The sequence below is a fragment of the Phalaenopsis equestris genome, unplaced genomic scaffold (assembly GCF_001263595.1).
Source record: "Phalaenopsis equestris unplaced genomic scaffold, ASM126359v1 Scaffold233155, whole genome shotgun sequence".
Taxonomy (NCBI): Eukaryota; Viridiplantae; Streptophyta; class Magnoliopsida; order Asparagales; family Orchidaceae; genus Phalaenopsis; species Phalaenopsis equestris.
In genome coordinates this window covers 112161-121919 of record NW_018251108.1, presented here as the reverse complement: position 1 = coordinate 121919, position 9759 = coordinate 112161, and positions in this window count along the sequence as shown.

Genomic DNA, 9759 nt, shown 5'->3' with positions numbered 1-9759 from the left:
CAAGCCCAATTAGGATCTACAAGCCCAATTAGGATCAAAATTTGGCTAAGAGTTCCAATAACACTAACTTGCCTCTTTAAGGGTCTTCACCCTCTTTAAGGGTCTTCACCCACATAATATTGAAAATTAAATTACAAATGATAATTACCTTACTCTTAGGAATAATTGATATATCAGTATTCATTGAGCATTATCCTGTTCATAGGATGAATTATTAAGAAAAATAATAAGTTTAAATGAGCTCAAGGATTTTTCACCAAATGATAAGAGGTAAGCATGGACCTATTGCTTCCTATTAACCTGTTGGATACCTCGGAAAGCTACTAAGCTTAATATGTTTTGCTAGACAAATATCATCCTTAATCAAATTAATAAGGACCTGCTAAGATATGACATAGGGTTAGGTAGGTCGTCAAAATTTTACAATTTTACTTCCTTGTTACTTCCTTGTTCCATATAAACTGCCTTAATATGCCTTTTGAGTTTCAGGTGGTGGAACGAGAAGACTCGTCAGGTACGCTTTTACAGCTTTTTTTAGCATTATCTTTCTTATACTTTCATACTGTACTTTTATCCCTGCAACTGTACTTTTATCCCTGCATATCCCTGCAAATTTGCATGCTAAAATTTTACCCTGCATGAAAACCAAAACCAAAACCAAAACTAAAACTAAAATTAAAATTAACCAATATAAAATTCACTGTCATAACATTCAAAATATAAAAAAATTCAAAATTTAATCACAAACATCACACAAAAATACAATTGCAACTAGATTAAGATGTCTCTATCCAATGATTGAGATTTCCTTGGAGGAGGTAACCTACGGTTGCTAACGAGGCTTCCCACGGTCTAAATGTAATTATGGAACTCATTAAGTTGAGTTTAGTAAATTCATTTGGACTAAGTAAATCCAATAAAAAATAGTGGTGCCGGAGCAAGGGAACCGTAGGAACCTAACCGGTGTCGCTCTAATCAACTTTAACATGCCCCCATAAAATTTAAAGAACTTCAACCATAGGGCCACCTGATTTGACATCATAACTTAACACACTAGAAAACTCAAACTTGTCACGGCAAGGAGCTTAGAGCTAGCATGGTGGGCAGCACGGCCATCTTCAACAGCAAAACCTATCTTCCCCAACTAAACCAATCTTTCTTCCTTAGACTTAAACAACAAAGCCATAGGACTTCGAGGTTGCTTGCTTATGCAACATAAATCCTCATCTTATCTTTAGGCCTTCATATAGCCTTGCTATACAATATAAGCCCTGACTCGTCTTAGGATTTCGAGGTTGTCGTTTGTCACGACCTAAATCCTTACATCTTCCAGGCTATTTGTGTAATAGTTTCACACGAATGTAAGCCCTAACTGATAAAATTGGCAGGATGAAACACCTAAATATTTCTACAGAAAACCAAAGCCAAACATTAGGATAGCTTAGGAAGTCACCGAGGTTCTCCTCTGGATCTATGACATCCCCTAGTTCTTCCTCCTTTGGACTCTACAAAATGTTCCAAATTTGAACCAATCCTTTTTCACACCTCTTTGTCCGATCTCATTAAAAAGTCCTACCGTGAAACTCCTTGAAGATAATATTTCCTGATTTTTATCGAGAGTCTTCTTAGGTGACTTTGGTCATTTAAGATGTATTTAACTATAGGGGCTTTCCCTCATAGGAAACTTGTTCAAACTCAGCTTAATATAAACCCTATTTAATTCTTTATATTAAACAGGGGATCTTGTCGAAAAATATAAAGGTTTCACAGACCAAACGGATGTCATATATTTCTTTAGTTTATTTGATCGAGCCTCATCCTCAAGTCTTGTGTTTATCTTTCGGGATAGATAAAAGATTTGAGATACAATGCTCTTTCATTTAAACTATGAAAAATATAGGGTCAATTTGATCTCATATTTTTCTAAAAAATAAATATATATGTAAATCAAAACGTCCTTTCAAAGTGGCCGACAGTATTTCGATTCCGGTGACCGACAGCTTCTTTCGGACAACTCTCCAACTAAAAATAGCACTGACAATACTCCAAAAATAATAAAGACTCATAAAGAAAACTTCTCACACACTTAACACACTCACAAACTATGAGAGTCTATAAATCTGACCCCGAGCTTTAAAAATGACCAAGGTTTGCTTCAGACATCTCTTCGAAATTTGGCCTCATTCAATGAACCTTCTAGAAGATAACCTAGCCAATTTCTGCATCTTGCGCCTAGGGGCCAACCAATTTTTGCATCTTGTGCCTAGGCGCCAGTTCAGAAGATTTGGTATTTTTCTCCAATTTAGCCCATTTTACTCCTTTTTGATGTATTTTTGCTCTTTTTTACTTAAACTCTTTTTCATGCACCAGTAACCAAAAACATAAAAATACCCTCATTAAAGCATAATATCTTAAAAAATTATGTATAAAACATACATAAAAAATAGATAATTTTAAGGTGGATCACTTTGAAGATTGTATTGGAGCAGTTACAAATACTATTTGAAGATATACTTTCTATACATAGACAAATGCAAGAGAATGAGGAGTACTGGGATCATTTGGAGCATTATTTGAAAAGGAAGAGTGATTATGAAGCTAGCTTTAATACCTCCCTTGTAAGTTTCCTTAAGGGTGACCAAACTACAGAGTTTCTTACATATCCTCAATATCAAATGTTTGAGCATGAAAAGGCTATGGAGCAAGATGATGATGATGATGATGATGATGATGATGATGATAATGATGATGATGATGAGGAGTAGTTTTTTGATTCTATATTTGCTTTCCCAGATAGTCATGAACTTTTCCCTTAGTATTATATATTAAACATGGTGTTATGTTTATTTTCTGTTGTTATGAATTTTAGTGCATTTTTAGCTTCATTACACTTTTGTTTTCTTTTATACTGCATGTATGTGATAGAAGTTTTTTACTTTGGACTTTAATTTCTAAACCTAGTTTTGAAATTTACTTACTCTTACACATACATTCTTTTACTTCTCGTACATGTATTACTTTCATGTTTAGAACCTTGTGATTGACCTTTAATTTGTTTAATTTCCCTCTCTTTCTACTTGTATTTGTAATGTAATATTTAAACAATTAAAAATTTAAGTTTGGGGAAGGGAAAAAAACATTTTGAAAACTAAAATTTTATTTGTCCTCAAATAAATTATATTTAAAAATTAATTTTAGTATAACATATTATGTGTGGAGTTATTTTTAAAAAAACTATATTTTTTAGTTTATGAATGATATAGTAAACTTAAGTAAAATTTCTTAGTAATAAAGGATAACTCTTGAGATAAGGTATTTGGTATAAGAGTATAGGAATATATTTAGACCATTCAGAGTAGGGAAAATTGTATTTTTGAAATACTAAAGATCTTACATTTACACTTTAGAAAAACTTTTGAGACTCTATAAAAAATTATTTTTATACTAATAGACATTATCAAGTTAAGAAATGTGAAAAGTTTTTAACTTTAGGAGGAGAATAATGAAGTTAAAAATCATTAAAGGCTATCAAATTATAGTAATCCTCAGATAAACAAAAGAAAAGAAAGGATTGAAAATGATCCTGAAAGAAAAAAAAAAGCAAAGTCAAATTAAAATGAAAAGTAAAAATAAAAAGTAAAAATAGTAAAAATAAAAATATGTGAGGAGAAGCTTGATGAGATGCCTAATTAAAAATTGGCTTCACTTGAATTATCTTAAAGAAAGAAACTTACTTACACTTATGAACTTATTTGTAATATTAAATGTATTAGTGAAATCTATACTAGTAAATTTCTCATATAATTCGAGCATATAATTTTTTCTAAGATTCCTAATTGTAGAAAATTATAATTATTTTGAAATTAATAGAAAATCAGAATTCCCAACTTAAGTACTAAATATTCTTATACCTCAGTTCTATCCTGAATTATTAATTTTTTTTTTTAAGTTTCACTATCACATTTATGGGATAAAAGTATAGTAATCTTTGATAAAACCCACTACCACAAGTTAAAGTGTTTATTTTTATATAAATGAGTTACTTGAGGACAAGTAATGTTTAAGTTTGGGGAATTTATATGCCTTAAAATGTGCTACATACATATATATTCATTTTTAATGATATTGTGCTTTAATAAAAGGTATTTTGTATGTTTTTGATTGCAGGTACAAAAGTTGGAGATTAAAGAGCAAAATGAAGTCAAATGGAGCAAAAGTTTACCTAGCGCCTAGGTGTCAGGTAGTTACCAGGACTTTAGAAGATTGGCACCTAGGCGCCAGAAATGGTTAAGGCATTTTTACATTGAATTTGGATGAATTTTAAAGAGGTTCCTTAGGTGACTCTTAGTTATTTTAAGAGCTTGTCGGCACTATTTTTGGTTGGAGGAGTTGCCCGTTAGAAGTTGTTAGTCACCGAAATCTGAATCCCATTGCACGCTTCAGAAAGGCGTTTAATTTTCATATATATATATATATATATAGTTTCTTAGAAAAATATGAAATCAAACTGACCTCATATTTTTTATAGTTTAAATGAAAGAAAACTATACCTGAAATCCTATATCTATCCTGAAGGATAAACACAAGACTCGAAGACAAGGCTCGATCAAATAAACTAAGGAAAGTATGACGTCTGTTTGGTACATCCGTTTGGTCTGTGAAAGTCTGTGAAACCGTTTTATTTGCCAAAAAGTTCCCCTATTTAATATGAAGAATTAAATAGGGCTTATATTAAGTTGGGTTCGGACAAGCTTCCTACCTATAGTTAATTACACCTTAAATGACTGAAGTCACCTAAGAAAATTCTCGATAAAAATTAGGGAATATTATCTTCAAAGAGGTCAGAAGGATATAACTTTTCAACGAGATCGGCTAAAGAGGTGTGAAAGGGGAATGGTTCAAGTTTGGAACATTTATTGTAGAATCCAAAAGAGGAAGAAGTAGGGGATGTCACAGATCTGAAGGAGAACCTCGATGACTTCCCAGTCTATCCTATTATTTGGCTTCAATTTTAAGGAGAAATTATTTTAAGTGTTTCATATTGTCAATTTTATTAGTTAGGGCTTACATTTTTGTGAAAAGATCACACAAATCACCATGAAGATATGAGGATTTAGGTCATAACGAACGACATCCTTGGAATCCTAAGATAATTTAGGGCTTAAATTGTATAGCAGAGCTATAAAAAGGCCTAAAGATAAGTTGAGGATTTATGTTTCATAAGCAAATAACCTCGAAATTCTATGGCTTATTATTTAATTTTAAAGAAAGATATGTTGTTGTAGATTCTCTTACTGTTGAAGATGGTCATGCTGCCCACAATGCTACCTCCAAACCCCTTTGTTGTAACAAGTTTATGTTTTCTAGTGTGTCAGGTTATGATGTTAAATCAAATGTTCCTATGGTTATGGTTGCATCGGTTAGGATCCTACGACTCCCTCGTTCCGGTACTACTATTTTTTATCGAATTCACTTAGTCCAAATGAACTTATTAAACTCAACTTAATGAGTTCCATACTTTCATTTAAATTGTGGGAAGCCTCGTTAGCAACTGTAGGTTATCTCCTCCGAGGGGTTCCCGATCATCCGATAGAGACATCTTAATTTAGTTGCAATTATTATTTTGTTGTGATGCTTGTGATTAAATTTTGAGTGTTCTTATATTTTGAATGTAGTGGCGGTGAATTTTATTTTGATGGATTTTAGTTTTGATTTTGGTTTTAGTTTTATGACAATCCTAACTATTTTTGTTTTCATGCAGGGTGTCATCGTTGTTTAACATGCAAGTTTTGTAAGTATAAAAATACAGTGTGAAAAGTACAAGAAAAGACAGTACTGTAAATTGTAAAAGTGTAACTGGCGAGTCTTCTTGTTCCACCCCCTGAAAAGTCAGTACCATATATATAATGTTGCAAGTAATTCAAATTACAAGAGTAGATGAAGGTTTAATTACCAAACCCCAAGTTATGATTTTAGTGAATCTTAGAAGACCCTAGTAAATGATTTTAGAACAAAATATGACAAATTCAATTTGCTCTTTAAATTATCTAGAAGATTTCAAAGTGTTGAGAGAATAGCCCTGAACTACTTTGAGGCTCTCTTGAATTATTTTGAGTTCGTTTTGATTTGAGTTATTATTTTGAGTTCGTTTTGAACTTATCATATTGTTCCATTAATCATCTGAGGTTAAAGTGTGACTACCCTGTTACTCAGTGAAACATGAAAATTTAATTATCCCAAGGATAGGATACTTTATTAATCAATTGATGTTTCATTTAAAAGTTATGTGCATGGGTGCTCCTAAGGCAAGTCTAGGTTATTTAAGACTGTGGTGCCGATGATTAAGGTCAAGCTTGTAATGTTTAAAGATGTTAATCACTTACTATGTTGTTTTCTAAATCCAATCAATTGAGCTTAGAATTTGAGCCTAGGTCACTACGAAGCCTTTAACAATCATGATAGGTGAAATAGTAATTATCAAGATTTTGATTTCAGTAACATATATCCATATCAAATGGTCAAACCATCCTCAATTTTGGGCTTAAGAAAAGTAAAATATCATCTTTCTAACTTAAGCCCATTACTTAAGAATCATTTGATCTAAGTTGACTTCTGAGTCATGAAAATTAAGAGGTTTATGGTTTTGTTGATGTTGTGCAAAGGTGGTGAGTGTGCAAAGGTGGTGAGAGGTGGTGAGTGGGTTTCTATCTTTTAACTCCATTGTATTTCAATCATCCAATCATAATTGTTAAGATCAAAATTACCCATTTTCCCTTGGTTAATCCTAAATCTTGATTAAGGCACCAAATTCTAAAATGACTATTTTGCCCCTCGGGCGCTTCACCTCATAACTCTTCAAACACAACTCACATGAATTTGAAGGTTTAGAGTGTCATATCCATGAGGTAATTATAATGTTAGAGAAGAACATGTGGACCTCTCAAAATTTTGATTTAATTTAGATAATTATTTAAATTTAGAAGATAGGATTTTCAAAAGTTAATTTATTTAATTATCAAAAATAAAGTTTATATTTATGAAAAAATTATTAGAGGTTTTCTATGTTCAGAGAAACACTTAGACAAGATTTCATGATTTTTTTTGAATGAAATTCCTATTATTATTACTTAATTTTTCATCAATTTCAATGATTAAATTGAATAGAAAATAATATTTTAATTACAAAAATCATTTTTGTAGTTTTTAATATACTTCTCTGAGTTCAAAAAACCTAGAGAATCAAATCTTATAGTTTGTTAATTTTAATTTATTTATTATAATTATTTTAGTGGGATAACATGAAAAATTCATTTTTTTAAGCCTTTAAAATATATTTTTAACTTAGAAAAATTAGGAAAAATGTCCTAATGAGTGATTTATAATTATTTTAGTGGGATAACATGAAAAATTCATTTTTTTAAGCCTTTAAAATATATTTTTAACTTAGAAAAATTAGGAAAAATGTCCTAATGAGTGATTAAGGGACATTCCCACTCATTTTGAATCATTTTTTGTATTTTTGAAAATTTTGATTATTTTAATTATTTTTAATTCAAAATATATTTTAAAAATGAAATATTTTCACAAAGATGAGTTTTATTTATATTAGATGCCCCTGATCACAAGGAACTCAAAGAAATAATTTTCATAATTTTTCTAAGCATATTTAATTTAACATAATTGTCTGTATGCAGAAAGGCAAGGCTTCCTTAAAAATCCATTTTAATGCTTTGACTAAGTCAAATAATTTTGATATTTTTACAGGAATAATCATGATTTTTATGAACAGTGAAGACGTATTTTGTCAATTTTTGATAAGTGTATAATTTACATAAATTAATATAACATATATATATCTAATTAAGTATAAAAATGTACAAGATGATTCAAAGCATCACAATATTTTTCTTAGACTTCTCTGACTAGAGGAAACCTACTAAAATTGTTCTCATAATTTTTCAAGTGATGTTTTGATTTATATAATTAAAATAAGTCAAAATGGTCACCTTATCTTGAAAATTAGGGTTAAAAGCATAGGAATTCTCTCTAACCTTGGTAAAATTAGAGAACATCGCCTTTTTGATGGAGAATAAACCCTCAAAATTTCATGCCATGGTGAAATATTTTAAGCCATGGAGAATTAAAATACCACAGAGGGTATTTAATTCATTAAAAATAATATATTTAAAAATAATTTTTATTCTTAGTCACATTATTCTCCTCTATTTACTGAGCAAGAAGGTATTTTTCTTTTATTCTTATGATTTTTCTATCAAAAGTTATGAATTTTTATAGATCTATTATTTATTAATTAAGAAAAAGCTTTATTTTTCTATTTATCTCAAACACGCGCCGCGTTATCCTTGTCTTTTTTGAAGCACCACTCGTCGTTTATTGGTTTGGCTCCGCCATCCGACTCGACATCCACACATCTCGCTGTTCACGTACGAAGGCTCCATCCAGCTTGATCTCGTCCGTCCACCTGATACACGCTCGATCAGATGGCTCTCCGTCTTTGTCCCCGATGGCCAAAACTCGTGAACCGTCCAACTTTAAACCCTAAGATCTCGACCTAGAGTCAACCAAATTACTTCAATTTTGTTCTTACACCTTCATCTACTCAAGACAAGTACATCTATACGGTTACATTGCTATGAATTGCAAGTTTTTATCACGAAGGTTCAAATCGAGCCAAAAATAAGGGTTATTGAGCTATACCTTTGCCCAAGAGGTGAGGCCTAGATTGGGTGCTTGTGGAAGCTTCAGTGGAGTCTAACAAACCATGTGGATGTATTTATTTCCTCTGATGAAGGCTCCAAGTATGAGTTCGATCAAAAGGTGGAGCGGCCTTAGTCTAAGGATAGGTTAGAGGGCTCAACAGAGGGGAATTTTAATGGGGATCTTCCGCTCTTGCTCTGGTGAAGATCAGGAGCAAATCAATTTGGGGTTTGGGGAGTTTTTAGGAAGGACAATTTTTCCCTTAATTTTGAGCTAAGAAATTGAGCTTAAGTGATGGGGAAAATGGCCACAAAATGATTGCAATGGGGTTGTGTAGTCTTGGAGGAGCTTTGGAAACAATTTAAACAGGGTTTCCTCAAGAAAATTTTAATGGTGCACTTTTAGCCATGGAAGAGGGGTTTAAATATAACAGTTTAGGGTGGTTGTCATGTACTTCATTTGGGAGCAAAGTGGAGCTTAGGTGGAGGGCTTCAAGATGCTAAACACCAATCAAAGCTATATACATTGGATATGTGAAATTGGGTTTGAACTTAAGCAAGGGGGGTCCCAATTTCGGCTCCTCTGGTGACTAGTGGCAGTGACTTTATATATACTTATAAATATAAGAATTTGATACTGCTTCTAGAAGATTTATTTCCCGAAAATGATGCCAAAAACTTGATAACGATTATAGATTTGATAAAGATGAGTATAAAATATTCAATAATTGCAAAGTCACACTTATCAACCCAAGTATACGTATCGCTCAAGCAATACAGGGCTCTAATGGAGTCCTGGATATCGATCCCACATAAAGTAATACTAGAGGCTACAAACTAAGATTTAAAAAATCAATACATAATCACAATAATATAGTTCAATTTGCATATTTGTCACTAATAGGCAATAGAAATAAAAATGTAATTTTAATAAACCTTAATTAACTAAATCTACTAATAAAGTTTCTAATGTGAAGTTCAATATATAAGAAAGCATCCTTCTCCTTGTCAAGAAATTTAAGTGAATGGATAAATTGAATCA